This window comes from Macaca mulatta, chromosome 15 (genome assembly GCF_049350105.2).
Source record: "Macaca mulatta isolate MMU2019108-1 chromosome 15, T2T-MMU8v2.0, whole genome shotgun sequence".
Classification (NCBI taxonomy): domain Eukaryota; kingdom Metazoa; phylum Chordata; class Mammalia; order Primates; family Cercopithecidae; genus Macaca; species Macaca mulatta.
Genome location: NC_133420.1, coordinates 35,734,513 through 35,755,016, shown reverse-complemented (window position 1 = coordinate 35,755,016; position 20,504 = coordinate 35,734,513). Strand labels below are relative to the sequence as shown.

Sequence of the window (20,504 nt, the reverse complement as noted above, 5' to 3'; positions counted from 1 at the left end):
TGGTAGGTGTTTAGTGGTATCTTTAACCTTTCTTAATATTTATTGGTCATTCGAATATTCTCTTTTATATGAAATTCCTTGTCCAAATTTCCGTCCAGTTTTCTGTTGATTTACAGGAGTTCTTTATATGTTCTAAAGATGACATGTGCTGTAAATGTGTTCTCTTACTCTGTGGCTTCCCTTTTCACTCTTTATAATCATGTACTTTGAACACAAGTCTTTAATTTTAATGTAGTCAAATTTATTGGTCTATTATTTTATGATGGGTTTCTGTTCCAGTGAACAAATCTCTACTTACCTCTAGGTCATGAAGATAGTCATCTATTTTGTTCTAGAAGCCTTGTCATTTTGTCTGTCACATTTAGATGTATAATCACTTGGAATATTTTTTCCTAAATGTTGCAAGGCAGATTCATATTTAATTTTTTAAATTAAATATGGATAGTCAATGGATGCAGAATGATTTCTTGAAACAAAATCTCCTTGTGAATTTGCTGCTCTGACATATCTGACCAGGCCAAGGGCTTTAGCTGGAGCCTCCACGGCTGGCTAGAAGGAAGGAAGCACTGTTATATCTTGCTTCATTTCATCTCAAGTACAAGCACAGAAACTCCTAGGTGACCACAGTACAGTAAATAAAAAACTATACGTGTTAATAATATTTTATTGAAGGTTCAGGAATGCTGAAAGTGTGTAGTTATACTACAGAAACTAACAAGTACAGCACAGACCCAAATTTCCTAGGAATTATTTTTTTCCTTTTTTTTTTTTTTTTTTTTTGAGACAGGCTCTTGCTCTGTCATTCAGGCTGGAGTGCAGTGGTGCAATCCCAGCTTGCTGCAGCTGCAACCTCCCTGTCTCAAGCAATCCCCCCCATCTCAGCCTCCTGAGTAGCTAGGACAATAGGTGCATGCCACCATGCTTGGCTAATTTTCTTTTTAATTTTTTGTAGAGATGGTGTATTAGTCAGGGTTCTCTAGAGAGACAGAACTAATAGGATAGATATACATCTATAAAGGGGAGTTTATTAAGTATTAACTCACTTGATCACAAGGTCCCACAAAGGCCATCTGCAAGCTAAGGAGCAAAGAGAGCCAGACCGAGTCCCAAAACTGAAGAACTTGGAGTCTGATGTTTGGGGACAGGGAGCATCCAGCACAGGAGAAAGATGTGGGCTGGGAGGCAAGGCCAGTCTTGCCTCTTTTCATGAGATTTTTCATTTGCCTGCTTTATATTCTAGACGCCCTGGCAGCTGATTAGATGGTGGTCACCCAGATTAAGAGTGGGTCTGCCTTTCCCAGCCCACTGACTCAAATGTTAATCTCCTTTGGCAACACCCTCACAGACATACCTAGGATCAATACTTTGCATCCTTCAATCCAATCAAGTTGACACTCAATATTATCCATCAGAGATGGGGTCTCACTATATTGCCCAGTTGGTCTCAAACTCCTGGACTCAAGAGATCTACCCACCTCAGCCTCTCAAAGTGCTGAGATTGCAGGTGTGAGCCACTGTACCAGCCTGGGTGCAGTACAAGCAGCATTCTTGTCAGACTGGCTGCGAATCTGTCTCCACATGGACAAAGATGCTTCATCCCCGACCTTGAGACAAAGGCCTTTGCATACTTCAGGGTCTGAGTCGAACAGGCTCTCAAGACTCCTAGAAGGAGAATTTCCCCTTAACTGGCCTCATACCTCATAGCCCCATTGTGCTCAGCCATCTATAATCATGTTTTTACAGTTCTGTGGGAAGGATTAGTGGCTAAGTATAGGGAAGTCTCTGAGGGAATTTTTAAGTCATAACTTTATATAAAGGGGAACTGCTAGTTCCACAATAAAATCTAAATAGAATTTAAATGGTTAACTAAAATTGTATATTCAAAATTAAATTTAAAATTTAATATTTAAAAATTAAAAATTTAAATGGGATAAAAATAAAATAAAAATAAAATTTCTAATAAAATCATTAGAATATTCAAAACATATCTGAACACATGAGCAGAAATTTCACGTTATTAAAACCTCATACCATAATGTATGCTAGAATTGAAATAAGATTCTAACACATGGACTAGAAAGTTTGCAGCCTAGGTAAGTAGCTGGGCTTTGTAAAGCCCCCTTGAGACAGGTTTGGGAAAGCATGCTTCTCTCCAAGGACTTGTTTGCAAGAACCTCTCTATAATAAGTAGGGGCCACACATGATTATGGGGTCTCTGAGAAGGCCTGATAAATAGGACAGAGGGATGGCAGATGGAAACCACCTTTATTACTGATAGAGATGTCACTGAAGGATGTGGCTTCAAGTAAAAGTTGAAAGGGCTAAAATTAGGCTGCCTAACTCCCGTGCATAGAGAAGCAGAGAGGAATTCCCAATCCCTGTAGGTGAGGACAGAGTCAAGCAGGTGACCAGCATGACTTTTCATTCCTCTCAGCTTGACTAAACTCCAGATAGGTTTCTTCCTGACTCTGGGTCCTTGACATTCTTTTTCTTAGAGCATTTACTTTAGAAAACTTGTAAAGTTTTCTGTATCCCAATGAGATGTAAACCTTTTAAAGAGCCTCTTGCCGGTTTCACAAACTAAAAATGTCTCTCTCATGGTCCTGGGAGCCATCTCTTTGGAAGGTAAACACCAAGGAGGTAGCACTCCTATCTCCAATCTTCTGTGGGAAGGCAGGAGTCTAACTTCAGCAGGTGCCTTGCTCCACATTGCAAAGTAACCTCCTGTTATAAGGCCTGAAAAGTTTATTTTTCCTTTGGATAAAGTCAATTAGCAAACACAGGTGGTCTACGACTTTTCCCTAATGTTCTTCAGTACATTTCCATTAGCTCACCCCAGTGCTTAAAAACCCTCCTGCCCTTTGTTTCTGTGGAGTTGAAGTCAGACTGACTTCTGGATTCTCTCCTGTATTGCAACAGCCTTGAATAAAGTCTACCTTACCTGTTGAACCTTGACAAATGCAAATTTTGCTTTGACACAGGCTGTATTAGTCCATTCTCATGCTGCTAATAAAAACATACCCAAGACTGGGTAACTTAGAAAGAGGTTTAATTGACTCACAGTTCAGCATGGCTGGGGAGGCCTCAGGAAATTTATAATCGTGGTGGATGGGGAAGCAAACACACCCTTCTTCACATGGTGGTGGCAAGGAGAAGTGTAGAGTGAAGGGGGGCAGGGGTGGGAAATGCCCCTTATAAAACTATCAGATTTTGTGAGAACTCATTCACTATCATGAGACCAGCATGGAGGTAACCTCTCCCATGATTCAATTACCTCCCACTGGGTCCCTCCCTTGACATGTGGGGGTTATGGGAAATTTGGGTGGGACACAGCCAAACCATATTACAGGCCAAATATATGCCTTCCCAATGTACTTCCTGGAGTAGAAACAGTAATGAGGCAAAAAAAAGCAAGGGTATTACATTAATTAAACTCTCTTCATGTGCAAGGAAAGATCACCAATAGAAATAAAGTGCTCCTGCCAAACAATGACATTTAGCCTTTCTGCTTGTAGATGTTCACTCACAATATCAATTTTTCAACTACCTTCTCAAGTTTTCATTTCTTACCACAGGATCGATATCTTCTGAACCAAATGAGGGTGACATTTATTTACAGTGGAAAGCTCTACGGCCCAATAAAATTATAACCAATGTCTAAAACTGGTACATTTTCTAGATTTTGTGTGATTTGGACATATACCTTGTTACAAAATATCACTGTTGTCAGTTCTGAAAACGAAGAGTCTGAAACTCCTTAATATTAAACAATTTTTCTGAGTTGTAAGTGACCTTTGATATCCTCTAGTTCAATTGCTGCCCGATGTATAAAGTATCTTTATCATACCCTCTTCTAGGGGTAGTGGACTTCACTTTTCAATAACTCTGACTTTTGAGTTTTTTCCTTACACTGTGCCAGGAATTTATCTCCCAATTCTTACACATATTGGGTCTTGTTCTATTTTCAAAAGTCATTCAGAATAAACTTCAACACAAAAGATGATCTATTTCTTGGAATAGGCAGATAGATTGATGGTAATGATGTTGGAAATATAGATACCTGTAGAGCAAATGACCCCAAAAGGAGGTTCAAGAAGAATGATGTACCAAGTGTTATTGGGGGAATGGAGGGAAGGAAACCAGGGTAGAGACACAGAAATGGAACACACACACGATATATGTTACAGTGACTGAGAAGTGTCTGATAAAGGAGAAATTAGCAGCAGGCGGCTGAGCTAGGCAAAATGTGGAGGACAATGGAAGGGATATTTGGTTGTGGGAATCAGGGTGGCTGGAGTTAGAAGCACACGGTGGGGAGAGGAGCAGGTGTTGCTCGAATTAGAACAATTTTTCCATCTTTTTCCCCCATTCTATTATCTGTCAGCATGGGCTTTGTTTATTCAAGGATCTCCATGATCTTAGCTCCTAACTATCTCTTGAATCTTGTAACTATACTTCCTCTATCACCACTGTGGGAAAATCCATCGTTTCCCATCTAGATTATTGTGGTTTCATTTCAATGGTGTATTTGGCATTTCCATATCCCCTCTCGACATCTGCTCTTGCATCCATTTTCTGCACTGCTACTACAGTGATCTTTTAGTAATCAGTATTTAATCATCTAACTTTTTAAAGTCTGTGTTAGTTTTCTGGGGCTGCTGTGACTAAATACCGTTGCCTCTGGTAGTTTAAAACAATAGAGATTTGTTCTCTCACAGTTCTAGAGGCTAGAAGTCAAATATCAGGGTGTCAGCAGGGTTGGTTCCTCCTGGAGGCTCTGAGGGAGAGTCTGTTCCTTGCCTCTCTCTCAGCTTCTGGTGGTTGTATATGATCCTTGTTGTTCCTCGTCTGGTAGATGCATCACTTCAATCTCTGCTTCTGTCTTCATGTGGCTGTGTTCTAAAGGCATTGGTCTCCATGCCTTTGCAAATCTGTGTCTACATTTCTCTATTCTTATAAGGACACCAGCCATCGGATAAAGGCCCACTTTAATCCACTATGGTCTTATCTTAACTTGATTACATATGAATAGATGACTGTATTTTCAAATAAGGTCACATTCTGAGGTTTAAGGTGGGCATAAATTTTGGGGGAACACTACTCAACCCCACACAAAGTCTCTCTTCATTTAGTAAATATTGATTGAGTCCCTACTCTGTTTCAGGAATTCCAAAGCCCATTGATGACTTCCCAAAAGTGATGGCTGAGCTGATTTTCAAAGGGCAATAGACAAGTAGGAGAAGCATCCAGGATGAAGACACCATGAATGAGCCAATGTAGGCAGAAGCCTGGCACATTGGAGAAGCTGGATGGAGCCCCTGGGGAAAGTAGGCATGGGAAGAAGAGCTAATCAGCATTTATCAAAGGATAAATTTGGCTACCTACATTGGCTCATGATGCCGTCTTCCAGGATGCTTCTCCTACTTGCCTGTTGTCCTTTGGATGTTAGCTCAGCCATCGCTTTTCTGGAACAAGGCACTCTGTTATATGCTGTCATAGAATTCTGTTTCCTTCCTCTATAACTCTTATCATGATCTATAATTATTTATTAATTAATATGATTAATATTTCTCATCTCATTGACATAATACACAGGGATCTTGTTTCCTTTACCTCACCACTATATTCCTGGGGCTTAGTACTGTGTCTGGAACATTGTGGGTGGTCACTAAATATTTGTTGAAAAAATGAAGTTACACCTGGCGTTGAAGCTAGGGGCACCTCCTGTCAAAAGCCAGAAGAACTAGGTGTAAAGTTTAAAGTAGTGACTATGCAGTGCATCCCTGACTTGCTTATTTGTACAGAACTTGTGTCAGAGATTCCTGATGAGGTGTTTGACTAGACTATGTTCTGGTCACATGTTCACCTGAGCTATAAACACAGACTGGACACAGCCCTTGAGTCCTCATTTTCCACACCCAACCTATGGTCACATCCTGGAGATTCTGCCTCTCACACGTCTCGCAGTCTGTTCACCTCTCTCCGTCTCAGCTCTTTCTGCCCTCATGGAGACTTTTATCATGTCTTGTCTCCAAACCAGGCTCCCTGCAGAGATCACGGCCCCCTTTCAATCCATTCTCTACATTGTAGGCAAATCAGTTTTTATAAAATGCAAGTTTGAATACATCATTGCATTAGTTTGCTGGGGCTGCAGTAACAAAGTACCACAAACAAAATGGCTTAGACAACAGAAACGTACTGTCTCACAGTTCTGGAGGCTGGAAGTCCAAACTTGAGGTGTTGTCAGGATTGGTTCCTTCTGAGGGCTGTGACGAAAGGATCTGTTCTAAACCTTTCTCTCTGACTTGTAGATAGCTGTCTTCTCCCTATGTCTCTTCATATTGTCTTCCTTTCTGCACGTGTGTTTCTGTTTCTGTATTCAAACTTCCCCTCTTTATAAGGACACCAGTCATGTTGGATTATGACCCACCCTCATGACCTTATCTTAACTTGAGTATCTCTCTAAAGGGCCCCATCCCCAAATAAGGCCACATTCTGAGGTACTAGGGGTTAGGACTCCAACATATTTTTTTTGGAGGGGGCATAATTCAGCCATAACAGTGACCTTTGTGCTGCACAAGCTTCCTCATGGCCTGCAGACTTAAGGCCAATCTCCTTCCATGATGGGCTCTTGCTGGGCTCTGCTCCATCTCTTGCCTTTCTCCATGACTTCTTGCATTCCATGTGCCCACTGTAAAATATTTCTTGCTGCTTCTTGCCTTAGGGACTTACTATTCCATCTGTCTGAAAATGCCCATTCCCCTTCTCTGTTAATCCTGGTGATTAGTCCTCACCCTGTGGCTCAGATTAGATATTGCATCCTTTTGGAAGCCTGCCTGATGTTCCTCCCCGACAGGCAACCCTCTCACACACACGACCTGGAACTGAATCAGGACTTACAACACTGTCTTCCCCACTAGACTGAGAGCTGCCTGAATACAAGAACTGTGTCTAGTTCCTTGTTACCCCACCCCACCTGGCATGGTGCCTGGGACACAATGGCCCCTTGATAAATATTTTCGAGATGAAAGAATGCTTGGATGGACATTTAGAATTAAGAACAGATGTAAAGAAGAAATGCAACAGACCTCAGGCCACTATCTAAAGAGCAGCATTCCATTTAAGTCACTACAGATGGGACAGAGACCAACCAGAATGGTGGGAATGTCTCTCCTTGAAGGTGCCTCTTGGTCTCTTACAGCTTCAACTTTAAAACAGACTCTTAGGGATTCTGAGTTGGAGAAATTCCTAGTGAGCCAGTAGGATCGTTTTAAAGAAGGGAGAAATTGGAGCATGATGGGAGGAAGAACCTTAATTATCCTGACATTTTTATTGTTAGTCAAGACTGAAACCTGGACTTCTTGGCTTCTCCATGAAAAAAGTAAATGCTTTGCCTGTAATAGAAGTCACGTGCATGGAGGTTAAGAGAATGGGCACTGGTCCACTTTTTAGGTATGTGGTCCTGCCTCTTATCAGGCAAGTGATCTAGGGCAAGTCACCTAACCTCACTGTGACACGGTTTCTCCATCTGTGAAGTGGGGACAATGGGAGTACCTATCTCAAAGTTGAGAAGATTCGCTGAACAAAAGCAAGTTAAAGCACAATGCCCAGCAGGTGGTCAACATCCCTACCCACAAATGTTAGTATTTATACTATGAGGAAGAGAAAATATTTTAGTAAAGTAACCAGTCATAGCTAAATCTTGGAAGCCTGCCTGGTCTGCACTTAGATTAACCAAACATGTAAAAATCAGAGGTTTAGTCATAGTGACCCCTCATTCCTTTCTGTACACATGGATAGTGCGTGATTTCCTTGGGTTCATTTGGACAATAACACATGAATAAGCCTTCCCTGATTCACTGGGGTCTTATGAAAACACTCAGAGTGATTTTTTGCCGATGTTTGACTCATGGACATTTTGGAACCCACCATTCTCCCATGGAGGGCAGTGAGGAGGACATATGTGATAGATGGGGCTATTTAGTCATGGTGCTTCCTATGTCCAGATGTTTTATTTCCACTGTCCAGAAGCAGAAGACTTTTCCACACTGTGTCTGCAAGTCTACTCAGAAACCACACTTCAGTTGAAGACTCCAGCCACCTGACATTTCCCACTCATTAACTCCCTAGAGGAGAACAAGGATACAAGAAGAGGGAAGCAGAGTGACCATGGTCATAGGTTTTCCTGACACCGCTTCTGATCCCTTTCTCATTCCCCACCTCTGGTCCCCAGCACCATCCTGACTTCCCATCCCAGCAGACAGAGTGACCCAGAACCATTGAGTGAGGACCTGTGTGGTCTGGAGACCCTGTCCCAACTGTGATGCTTTAATCTTCCTTTGCCAGGTCTCCTTAGGGCCCTTTGTGCTCTGAAGGAACAGGGTAGTCTCTTTCCCAGCTCTTCCCTCACGGAACTCTGCTCTGTGCCTTCTCCAAGTTTTTTTGTTGTGTTTTGTTTTATTCGTTTGTTTCTTTTTTTTTCTCTGACACAGAGTCTGGCTCTGTAGCCCAGGCTGGAGTGCAGTGAAGTGGTCTTGGCTCACTGCAACCTTTGCATCCTGGGCTCAAGTGATCCTCTCACCTCAGCCTCCTGAGTAGTTGTAACTACAGACATATGCCATCACACTTGGCTATTTTTTTTTTTTTGGTGGAAACAGGATTTTGCCATGTTGCCTAGGCTGGTCTCAAACTTTTGGGCTCAAATGATCCACCCGCCTCGTACTCCCAAAGTGCTGGGATTACAGGTGTGAGCCATCACGCCTGGTCAACCTTTTCCAAGCTTAGCAAGCAAAGTACAGCCCAAGAAGATGGAGCATGTAATTGTCTCTTGGTTAGTACCGAGAATATTCCCAGAGCTTTCATGGTCACATCTCACAGGTGTGACTCAGCTTCCCCATTTGTAGGTGACTCAGGTTGAGGAACAGAAGTGACCATTTTGGAATATGAGGGATGTCTATAAAAGTGAAATGATATTTTGTCTTTTGGTATGAGGTAGCTTAATATTGGGGGACAATAATTTTCAGGTAATGGAATAGTGTGACTTGGGGTGTGTGTGTGTGTGTGTGTGTGTGTGTGTGTATTTGTGCTAGTCCAGGGACAAGTGATGAAGGTAGATTAGAGTTATGTTGGTTTATGAAATACTATCAGGTTTTTTGGATTCCAGGGATATTGACAATGTCAAAGGCTCTTTAAGTGCTGAATTTTCAGCATGCAGTAAGAATAGTTTTACATGATTTATCTATTGGGGAAGCTCTAAGAATTGTTCCAGTTTTAGTTGCAATAGTGGCCCTCCAGCTCCTTCCAGTTACTGGCCTCTGACAGAGCAGGAGTACTGTTATCTTGGACAAACAGCTCCACTTTAAGTTCCAGTTCCTTTTCTAACTTCATGCATTTCAAGGAAATCACTTATCTTCTAACAACAAGCAGCGAGAAATAGCAGATAGTAAAACACAGATAAGACAGCTTGGGCACAGAGAGAGGGGGAAAGTCTCTTGGGTAACCATCAAACTTCACACTCATACAATGGGTCCCAGTAAAACAGTGGGCCCTCATAAGCACATTCGTTTCTCTTTAGGTGCACGAAGATAGGAAAGCTAAAAGCAGACTCGCGGGTATGCCTGCAGCTGCAGGAAGATATGTGGGAACAGACACAAAAGCCCTCCTTCTCAGATAAGCAAGACAAAGAGACAAACATTCCAAGCCTGTGATAAGCTCTCCTTCCTTGAACCCTTAAAAACTCTCAGTCTGTAAGAGAGAATGCCTCTGACCTAACTTGGCCAGAAGCCCCTCTCAGGCTTATTCTTTTTGGCTGTTGAGCCACTTTTTGTGTTTCTTTCCTCTTTCTTTAATTCTTATAGCCTCTGTCACTGGGCATGGAGTCATCTGTCTTCTACAGAGCACCTCTGTCTTTTGGTCAAAGAGGGAAAATGAAATCCTGGCCCTGTGGATACTGGGAAGCATACTTAAGTATCTCTGTACATATCAAATGAGACGAGGGCTTGTTCAGGAGAGAGACTAGACTTTCTGTTAATCTATACTTTGGGATTCCTGGAAGTTGCATTCTGAGATGCTCCAGATTCGCATGAAAAAAAACCAAAAAAACCAAACAAGCCAAGTGCTTGGCTGGCTGGGTTTCTTTCCTCTACTCCTCCTTCCTTTCCTTATTTGCTCTCTCCTTTCCTTCCTTCCTTCCTTCTCTTTCTTTTCTTTTTCCATCTCATTCTGTTTTAAAAAGAATAGGGTTGTTTAGAAATATACATACAACAAACAAGATAAAATAAATTAAAAATAGTTGAGGCTGGGTGCTGTGGCTCACATCTGTAATCTCAGCACTTTGGAAGACCAAGGTGGGAGAATTGGTTGAGCCCGATGAAGGGGGCCAGCCCCTCCACACCTGTGGGTATTTCTTGTCAGGTGGGACGAGAGACTGAGAAAAGAAATAAGACACGGAGACAAAGTATAGAGAAAGAACAGTGGGCCTAGGGGACCAGCACTCAGCATACGGAGGACTTGCACTGGCACTGGTCTCTGAGTTCCCTCAGTATTTATTGATTACTGTTTTCACTATCTCAGGAAAGGGAATGTGGCAAAAGAACAGGGTGATAGTAGGGAGAAGGTAAGCAAGAAAACATGTGAGCAAAGTAATCTGTGTCACAGATACGTTCAAGGGAAGGTACTATGCCTGGATATTCACCTAGGCCAGATTTATGCATTTCTCCACCTAAACATCTTAGTGAAGTAAAGAGTAACAGAGCAGTATTGCCACCAGCATGTCTCACCTCCCACCACAGGGTGGTTTTTCTCCTGTCTCAGAATAGAACAAATGTACAATCCAGTTTTATACTGAGACATTCAGTTCCCAGGGGCAGACAGGAGACAGAGGCCTTCCTTTTACCTCAACTGCAAGAGGCCTTCCTCTTTTACTAATCCTCCTCAGCACAGACCCTTCACGGGTGTCGGGCTGATGAATGGTTAGGTCTTTCCCATCCCACGAGGCCATATCTCAGACTATCACAGTGGGGAGAAACCTTGAACAATACCCAGCTTTCCTGGGCAGAGGTCCCTGCAGTTTTCCGCAGTTCATTGTGCCCCTGGTTACTTGAGAATGGAGAATGGCAATAACTTTTACCCAGCATACTGCCTGTAAACATATTGTTAACAAGGCACATCCTGCACAGCCCTAGATCCCTTAAACCTTGATTGCATACAACATATGTTTCTGTGAGCTCAAGGTTGGGGCAAAGTTACAGATTAACAGCATCTCAAGGCAAAACAATTGTTCAGGGTACAGGTCAAAATGGAGATTCTTATGTCTTCCTTTTCTACATAGACACAGTAACAGTCTGATCTCTCTTTCTTTTCCCTATACCCAGGAGTTTGAGACCAGCTTGGGCAACAGAGCGAGACCCTGTGTCTACCAAAAAAACAGTAAGGTAAGAACAAGATGACGTTTTGTGCAAGGTGAGTACACAAAATCAGTGGGAAGGCAGGGTCTTATGTAGGGATTGACAATCAAGTTGATGAGACACAACAGGCTTCACCCAGCACCACAATTTATGTAGCTTTACAATAGTACAAATGATGGGCACCACGCTATGCACTGCAACAGCACTGTGGAGGCCTTGCTTGTCCTCCGCTCATCTTCCTGTGTCTACAATCATTTCACACTGGAATATGAATGGTCACAGAGGTAGCCAGACTATCTCAGCTTGGGCATTGCACCAGATCTGGGGCTCATTTGGCTTTTACCTGTTGATAGTCATGTAGCCCTCTCTGAGATGTATTTCTAGCTCTCTTTTTTCTGTGCAGCTGCTTCTTGTCAATTACTAGCAATTACTGGTTAACCAGTTACTAGTTAACAAATCAACAAAGAGGTGCAGCATGTTGGTTCACTACATAGCAGGATCCTAATTTATCATAGATCTGGTATGCTGTACATTCTTTGAATTACTGTTGCAAGAAATGAAACCAAGAGTCAAGTCCTCAGATTTTCTTGAGGCTGAAAAAAGATTACACTCCACCTGTTAATTCTTTCCTCCCAGTTTACCTCTGACTTTTGTCAATACTTCTTTGCCATATGTTCCTTAGGCATTTAAAAGATAATTATACATATTAATTGACAAATAATAATTGTATATATTTATGTGGTACAGTGTGATGTTTTGATCTATGTATACATTGTAGAAAGGTTAAATCAAGCTAATTACTATATCTAACATTTCATCTACTTATCTAAAAAGTAATGCTTTGCCGGGCATGGTGGCTCATGCCTGTAATCTCTGCACTTTGGGAGGCTGAGATGGGCAGATCACTTGGCGCCAGGAGCTTGAGACCAGCCTAGGCAACATGGTAAAACCCCATCTCTACTAAAAATACAAAAACTGACAGCGCTTGGTGGTGTACACCTGTAGTCCCAGCTACTAGGGCAGCTGAGGCAGGTGAATCACTTGAATCTGGAAGGTGGAGGTTGCAGTGAGCCAAGATTGCACTTCTGCACTCCAGCCTGGGTGACAGAGCAAGACACGATATAAAAAAAAAAATCTTTAAAAAGTTTTATTTAATTTTAATTGACAAATAATCACCTATATTTGTGAGGGTATAATGTGATGTTTCTACACACATATACATTATGTAATGATCAAGTCAAGCTAATTATCATATTAATCAACTCAAATGCTTATCATTTCTTTGTGGTGAGAATATCTAAAATCTACTCTTTCAGCCATTTTGAAATCTATATGTTATTGTTCACTATAGTCATCATACTGTGCAACAAATCCCCGGAACCAGTCCTCCTGTCGAACGGAAACTATGTACTCTTTAAGCAGTGTTCCACCTTTCTCTGTCCATTCCCCCATCCCCATCCTTGGCTAACCACCATTCTACTCTTTACTTCTATGAATTTGACTGTTTTAGATTTCACAGATAAGTGAGATCGTGTGGTATCTGTTTTTCTGTGCCTGGCTTATTTCACTCAATGTAATGTCCCCTAGATTCACCCATGTTGTCACAAATGACAAAATCACCTAGCTTAGAAAGTAATACTTAATGTAGTAACTTCTACAACATTTTATGCACAAAAGTAGACATTTTAAAACTCTGCAACCATGAGGACCATATTATTCAATGAGCAGTTGGAATTCCTTCCCAAGAATCACATTGGGCCATGAGTATATTTACTTAAAAATTTCTATTATGTCTTTTTTAGTTGGACTATTCTTCCTCTTCCCTTTTTTTCTGCTATCACCTGCATTATTATTATTATTATTATTACTATTATTATTTTGAGATGGAGTTTCGCTCTTGTTATCCAGGCTGGAGTGCAATGGCGTGATCTCAGCTCACTGCAACCCACACCACCTGGGTTCAAGCGATTCTCCTGCCTTGGCCTCGCGAGTAGCTGGGATTACAGGCATGTGCCACCACGCCCAGCTAATTTTGTATTTTTAGTAGAGATGGGGTTTCTCCATGTTGGTCAGGCTGGTCTCCAATTCCCAACCTCAGGCGATCCTCCAGCCTTGGCCTCCAAAAGTGCTGGCATTATAGGCGTAAGCCACTGTGCCTGGCCTCACCTGCATTTTTACAGACTTCAACAGAGGTGTTGAGTTACATATGTCACTTTTTTAAAGCTAAATTTACTTCTTTCTTTGGCCAATAAGTCTCCATGAGTACTGCGTCAACTGGAAGTTTTAGTTTGACATCTCAAAATATCTTTTTATTCTGGCAACCTTTTTCATTTATTTTTTATAATGTAGTCTACAAATTCTTTATTACCTATAGCAGAAAGATTAGACAATGTTCAGGACATTAATATAATCATGTCAATTTCCTAACCTTCTCAGCAAAAATACCATTTTCTCATACACATTTTCCATAACTGGTGTAATTACTAGAGGCCATTGCTCAGTAAAGTCTAGGTTCCCTCTGGTCTGGGGGCATAATTACACTTCATCCACGAAGGAATAATTTTTTTGTTTTCTTTGAGATGGAGTCTTGCTCTGTCGCCCAGGCTGGAGTGCAGTAGCACAGTGTCAGCTCACTGCAAGCTCCGCCTCCTGGGTTCACGCCATTCTCCTGCCTCTGCCTCCTGAGTAGCTGGGACTACAGGAGCCCACCACCACGCCCAGCTAATTTTTTGTATTTTTAGTAGAGATGGGGTTTCACCGTGTTAGCCAGGATAGTCTCCATCTCCTGACCTTGTGATCCGCCCACCTTGGCTTCCCAAAGTGCTGGGATTATAGGTGTGAGTCACCGCACCCGGCCCAAGGAATACGTTTTATAGTAACTCAGGTTCCAGGTATTGTTGTGGAGCACTGCCCATCTGTCCACAATTGGTAGAGTTTGAGCCAGTTAAGGATCAACTTTGGGTCATCCAAGGTAATACCAATTGTATCACAGAGTCAAAACTGCTTTCAACTTTTTGACACTGTTGCTCTGAGGGAGTAGCAGTAAATAGCATGCTTACCAGTCATCTTACCATATACCATAGGTTAGGTTGGCCATAGTGTTCCCATAAACATATCTCCTCTTGCTTGAGCCTGCAGCACAACTGCTGTTTAAATATATCAGGTGCTGTTGCTGTTGACATGGCAATTTTTCCTTCCTTAGTGAGTGTATGGATTCTTGCCCAGAGTTATTGACAAGCAAGATGCTGAGTCAGTTGGGTAAAAGGTATAGTCCATTCAAATACTATGATATGATTTGGATATTTGTCCTACTCAAATCTCATGCTGAAATGAAATCCCATGGGGATTGGAGGTGGGGCCTGGTGGGAGGTATCTGGGTTATGGGGGTGTGTTCTCCTGAATTTGGTTGTTTAAAAAGTGTGTGGTGGCTGGGTACAGCAGTTTGAGACCAGCCTGACAATATAGTGAAACCCTGTCTCTACTAAAAATACAAAAAATTAACCAGGTGCAGTGGCGCGTGACTGTAGTCCCAGCTACTCAGGAAGCTGAGGTATGAGAATTGCTTGAATCTTCTAGGCTGAGATTGCCGCGAGTTGAGATCATGCCACTGCACTCCAGCCTGGGTGACAGAGTGAGACTCCAGAGGAGTTCAAGACCAGCCTGACCAAAATAGTGAAACCCCATCTCTACTAAAAATACAAAATCAGCTGGGTGTGGTGGCACATGCCTGTAATCCCAGGCACTCAGGAGGCTGAGGCAGGAGAATTGCTTGAACCCAGGAGGCAGGGGTTGCAGTGAGCTGAGATGGTGCCATTGCACTCCAGACTGGGCAACAAGAGCAAAGCTTCATCTCAAAAAAAAAAAAAAAAAAAAAAAAAAAAATATGGGGTGTGGCACCTGCCCGTATCCCTGCCTTGCTCCTGCTCTTTTCATGTGACCGGCCTGCTCCAGCTTTGCCTTCCATTATGAGTAAAACTCCCTGAGGCCTTCCTGGAAGCTGAGCCATGCTTGTGCAGTCTCCAGAACCATGAGCCAATTAAACCTCTTTTCTTTGTAAATTACCCAGTCTCAGGTATTCCTTTACAGCCATGTGAGAATCGCCTACCACATTCCTTCATCGTATTTCTGGGCCAAATGCAAGTTCAATGAGTTTCCTGGAAGAGGACTCCCCCTAGTGACCATTTAGACCACAAGCATGAGTCTCCGGAAAAGTCATTTCTACTTGCCATGCTTAACCAAGTTCCCAACCTCCTAGTACTCTGGACCCTCTTAGTACTCTGGACCAATGCTGGGTCTGTGATGACAAGTGTTGCAGCCATGAGTACTTGTGATACAAGACTAATTCAAGTAAACTACATGCATTTAAAAAGTACTGTGCCCCTTAAGAGATTGTAGGGTTATCATACTCAGTTCCCAGGGGCCATTCAGTTCAAGTATCCCAACGGCTTCCCATAATCATCCTATTGGAAGTTCCAGGGTGAGATCATCATTGGTATGTGAAAACCATGTCATGTCAATAGTCCCCTCTCAGACATCATTGTGATTTTTTGAATGCCTGCCTGTATTGTTTTCCAAACACATTACCACATGCTGTAGTTAAAAGGGCAAACTAGACTCCAATATACTAGGCAGACAACAGCAATGATGTCTCCCACATACCAAGGTATTTGCTTTAACAATGGGGTGTCATCCTGGTTTACAACAACATGCTGAAGAGCTGTTAGCTGACAGTCACAGTATGTCCAGTGAGGTTCAAAGGCAGGAATCCTCTTAGTGTTACAGAGAATCAGCATGATACGCATAAGAACAAAATGTGACTAAAACAGTAAACTGTTGCTTAGGCAGGTCATCAAAGAACTCTGATGTCTTATCTCCAAATCTCGTATATAATGTCTCAGGTAATCGTTGCCATGTGGCTTCGGTCCAGTCCTCCTTATCAAAGGGAAATAAATCTTGGGGTATTTTCTTGTATTGGCTATGATCAGCACCACATATGAGAGAAACAGCTAAGAATATTATCCTCCTCCTGCTGAGATAAAAATGACAACTCCCAGTGGCCGGGTGCAGTGGCTCATGCCTGTAATCCCAGCACTTTGGGAGGCTGAGGTGGGTGGATCCTTTGACACCAGCAGTTCGAGACCAGCCTGGCAATATAGTGAAACCCTGTCTCTACTAAAAACAAAAAAAATTAGCCGGGTTCAATGGCGCATGACTGTAGTCCCAGTTACTCAGGAAGCTGAGGTATGAGAATTGCTTGAATCTTCTAGGCTGAGGTTGCCGAGAGCTGAGGTCATGCCACTGCACTCCAGCCTGGGTGACAGGGTGAGACTCCAGGTTAAAAAAAAAAAAAAAAGACACCTTCCTTTCCAGGTATTATTTCCCATTTTATGATCTCTTTCCATTTGTTACCTATCTTGATGCAGACTGGGCTTCTCTGGGTAGACATCTCTGGTTCAGCTAACCTGCCCTCTACAGGCATGTAGCAGGATTAGGCTTCCCAGAACTGCTTCCTGTGTCCATTACCAGGTAGAAGGCATAGGGCTAGAAAGGCAAAGAAAGATGGGAATGTCGATAAAACAGTTATTGATATTACTGTAAATATCAGGAAGGCTACAAAAAAAGAAATAAGATTTCTTTTTTGTCTTCAAAGAGTTTTCCAAGCAGTGAAGCACTTGCCGTGTTGAACGATAGCAAAAAAGGATACTTTTTGCAATGTAATTAGATGTTCTATAGTGCTACAAGGAATTGCCTTCCGAATGGAGGTTCATGTATAATACTCATTTACAATTTAATCTATAATTACGCAAATAATTTTTAAATATAATCAATAATAAAGACTGTTCTGTGGATGGTAGTGTTTAATACATTTTATATTTTGTATAGTGATTTCAGGCCTTTTGTTTTCTTAAAATCAGCAGCTGTTTAGCCTAATTCTTAGCATTATTTTGTCGTTTGCGCCAGTACTTTTTTGTGCACGCTTTTTGTGATCTGTGTTAAAAACCTGCATTGCCAACATTGCAACTCGAACTTAAACTTGTTATTCAAATAAATATTTAATTAAAAAAAGAAAAAAAAAGAAAGATGGGAATGTCTCACAGGGGAGGGACGCATCACTATGGTCAGCCCTCATGAGATGAAGTCACTATCCAGCCCATTATTTCTTTAGGAATATGCACAGTCAAGTTATTTATTTGTTTATTTTTAACTTTAGGGGTTTTAAAAAAAAAAATAAAACAAATTTGCCTGACAGTTCCAAGTACAAAACTAACCAGTTTCGAACTTATTAATGATAATAGTACAGAAATGCGTCCTTCCTCAGGGGAACAGTGTCCTCCCTGGGGCCCTCTTGGGTCACAGTGCAGATCCTGGGTGCATGCTCAGTGTACATGTCCCTCTTGGCTGCAGAAATGAAGACGTCTTTCACTAGCTGTGGCCTCTGACCAAGGAGAGCAGGACATGCTTCACCTTCTACATGTTCTTAAAACCAACAAAAATCTGATTGTCAAGCAGGAGCTGTAGTGTGGCATCTGCTGAACCTCCAGCCTTGAAGGAGTCTCTCTGGTAGGACCCACCAGGTCAAAGCTGTACATAGCTCCCTTCCATTCTTTAAGTTCACAGGTGACAGACGATGTTGTAACCATCGTATGGACAGTAGTGCCTGGATACAGGATTGTAAATAACATTCCAATTGCCCCAGTAGTCATGGCCTTATTATTAGGATGTTTATACATCTTTAGTTTTGCTGCAATAATCTTTGTCAGGGAAGACAGTCTCCATGAAAACCACTGCATCCAATGACTGTTTTGTCTGTTAATTTGTAACATTTGGGGTTGTCCCAGGTGTTAATTGAAACCCTTGACTCAACAGAGTGTCAGAAGTGGCAATGCAAAAGTCTTGTGCAGCTGTTGCCAAACCAGTATCTCCATTGAAAACATAGGATGACACGTACAGTCCTAAGGAGCCCGCGGGGCTGAGCAGCTCCACTGTCAGGGACCCGAGTGGCTGTGGAGGACCACAGTGCACTGCTGCAGCTCTGGCTCCTGTCGATTACCGCCAGAGGGCAGCTCCCATGCACATCGAATTTACAGGAATCTGAAGAATTCTGAGCAGCAAAGTCTGCTTCTGTCTGGACAAGCATTATCTGGACTAAAGATAATTTGATTCATAAGAAAAGTGAAATTTTGTACCGCAAAGATAATTTTTATGAGATAATAGCATCATCTTTGACCTTCTCATTCCCACATTTGTACTCTCATCCAAAAATTTCCAAAGTTATTTCTTATATTCAGATGAGAAATACATGTGGCTGGTATTAATTTGCATTGTTCACAAGTGCCAAATATTCCCAAAAGCCCTTGCTCATCATCTCCAGGTCATTCAACTCCATTTAAAATTGAAGTTTGATTTATGTAGAGTAAAATGACTTATGTGATAGAGGTACAGTTTTTTTTACTGATGATTTTTAAATTCATCTTCTCATTAATGGACATTTGGGTTGTTTTCACTTTGGCCTATTATGAATGACGCTGCTATGAATATTGTTGCACCTTTTTTGGTTGATACAGGATAATTATACATTTGAAATTATTAGAAATTGCTGAGCTGTTTTCCAAGATAATTGTATAATTTTTGCATTCCCACCATCCATATATGAGAGTTTCAGTGCTCCAACATTTCATATTGTCTTTTTAATTGTAGCCATTCTATCAAATATGCAATGGTATCATATTGTGACTTTAATTTCATTTTCCCGATAAGCGATGATGTTGAGTGCTATTTCACATGTGTGATATTCAAATTGGCCATTTCAAACTCTTCTTTTGTAAAATGTGTGTTCAAGTTTTTTGCCACTTTTAAAAGTGTATGTCTTTGCTTATTGACTTTTAAGAGTTTTTTATATATTGTATATATGTTTTTGTCAGCTATATTTATTGTGAATATTATTTCCTTACCATTTACTTAATGGTGTCTTTTGATGAGCAATAGGTTTAAATTTTGAAGAAATGTAATTTAATAATATTTCTTTTATGGTTTTTTTTTTTTTTTTGTTTCCTGACCAAGAAAATTTTCACCTGAAGGTTGAAAATACATTTTTCTGTTTTCTTCAAGAAATTTTATAGTGTAAATGCTGAGATTTAAGTTTATGAACTATTTTCAATTAATTTTTGTGTATGGTGTGTAGTATGGGGTTAAGATTTATTTCTTTTTTCATTTATGTATTGAAAGGACCCTCCTTTCTCCATTAAATGACTATATAAAAGTGAAACTAATTCTGAGTTCTCCATTCATTTCACTGATCTATTTTATTTTTATTTTTATTTTTTGAGGCTGAGTCTCACCCTGTTGCCCAGGCTGGAGTGCAGTGGCGAGATCTCTGCTCACTGCAACCTCTGTGTCCTGGGCTCAAGCAATTCTCTTGCCTCAGCCTCCCGAAGACACCAAGTCATAATACCTTAGATCACAGGGGTGGAAGTGCTCAATGTGGGCCCCTACACTGAGACAATGTAACTGCCAAACTACTGGCAAGTCTCCAAAATGGCTTTGGGACCTGTGAGAAGTTCGGGGACTCTGGTGTAGCAAGAACTATTGACATCTGTGGTGGCTATGAGAGCACTGAGGGTCTCTAGCTTACCTTCTTCCTGTAAGTAGTTCTCCCCTAAATCAGTTCATAGTTGATAGTGGCTGGGGAGATATTGTGTCAGAGGCAGAGTGCCTTGCTTCTCTCTCTCTGTTGTGCTATCCCGGGCTTCTGTGCTCCACAGGAATTTTTGCCACTGCCCTGGTGCTCTCCAGCATAGTTTCTCAGTCACTCCAATTGAAATATAATTGTTTATTCATTGTTTTGGTTCCTATCTGTGAAGGCGATGAGCACCAGGGAACAAACTCTAGTCAGCCATCTTGCTGATGTCACTTCATGCAATCTGTCATTATTTCTCTAAATAAGCTTTCTAATCCTTTCTCTTTCTCTGCTTCTTCTGAGACTCCCATAATGCACAAATTGTTTTACCTGATGGTGTCCCATAAGCCCCATAGACTTTTTTCACTCTCTTTCTGTTTCTATTACTGGCTGATTTTAAATGATTGTGTTTTTTGCTCAAT

At 41.6% G+C, this 20,504-nt stretch overlaps 1 pseudogene; it reads right to left on the bottom strand.

The window, feature by feature from the left end:
- Positions 1-17,688: 17,688 nt before the first annotated feature.
- Positions 17,689-18,543, bottom strand: LOC100423982 (proteasome subunit beta type-1 pseudogene; annotated as a pseudogene).
- Positions 18,544-20,504: the final 1,961 nt, after the last annotated feature.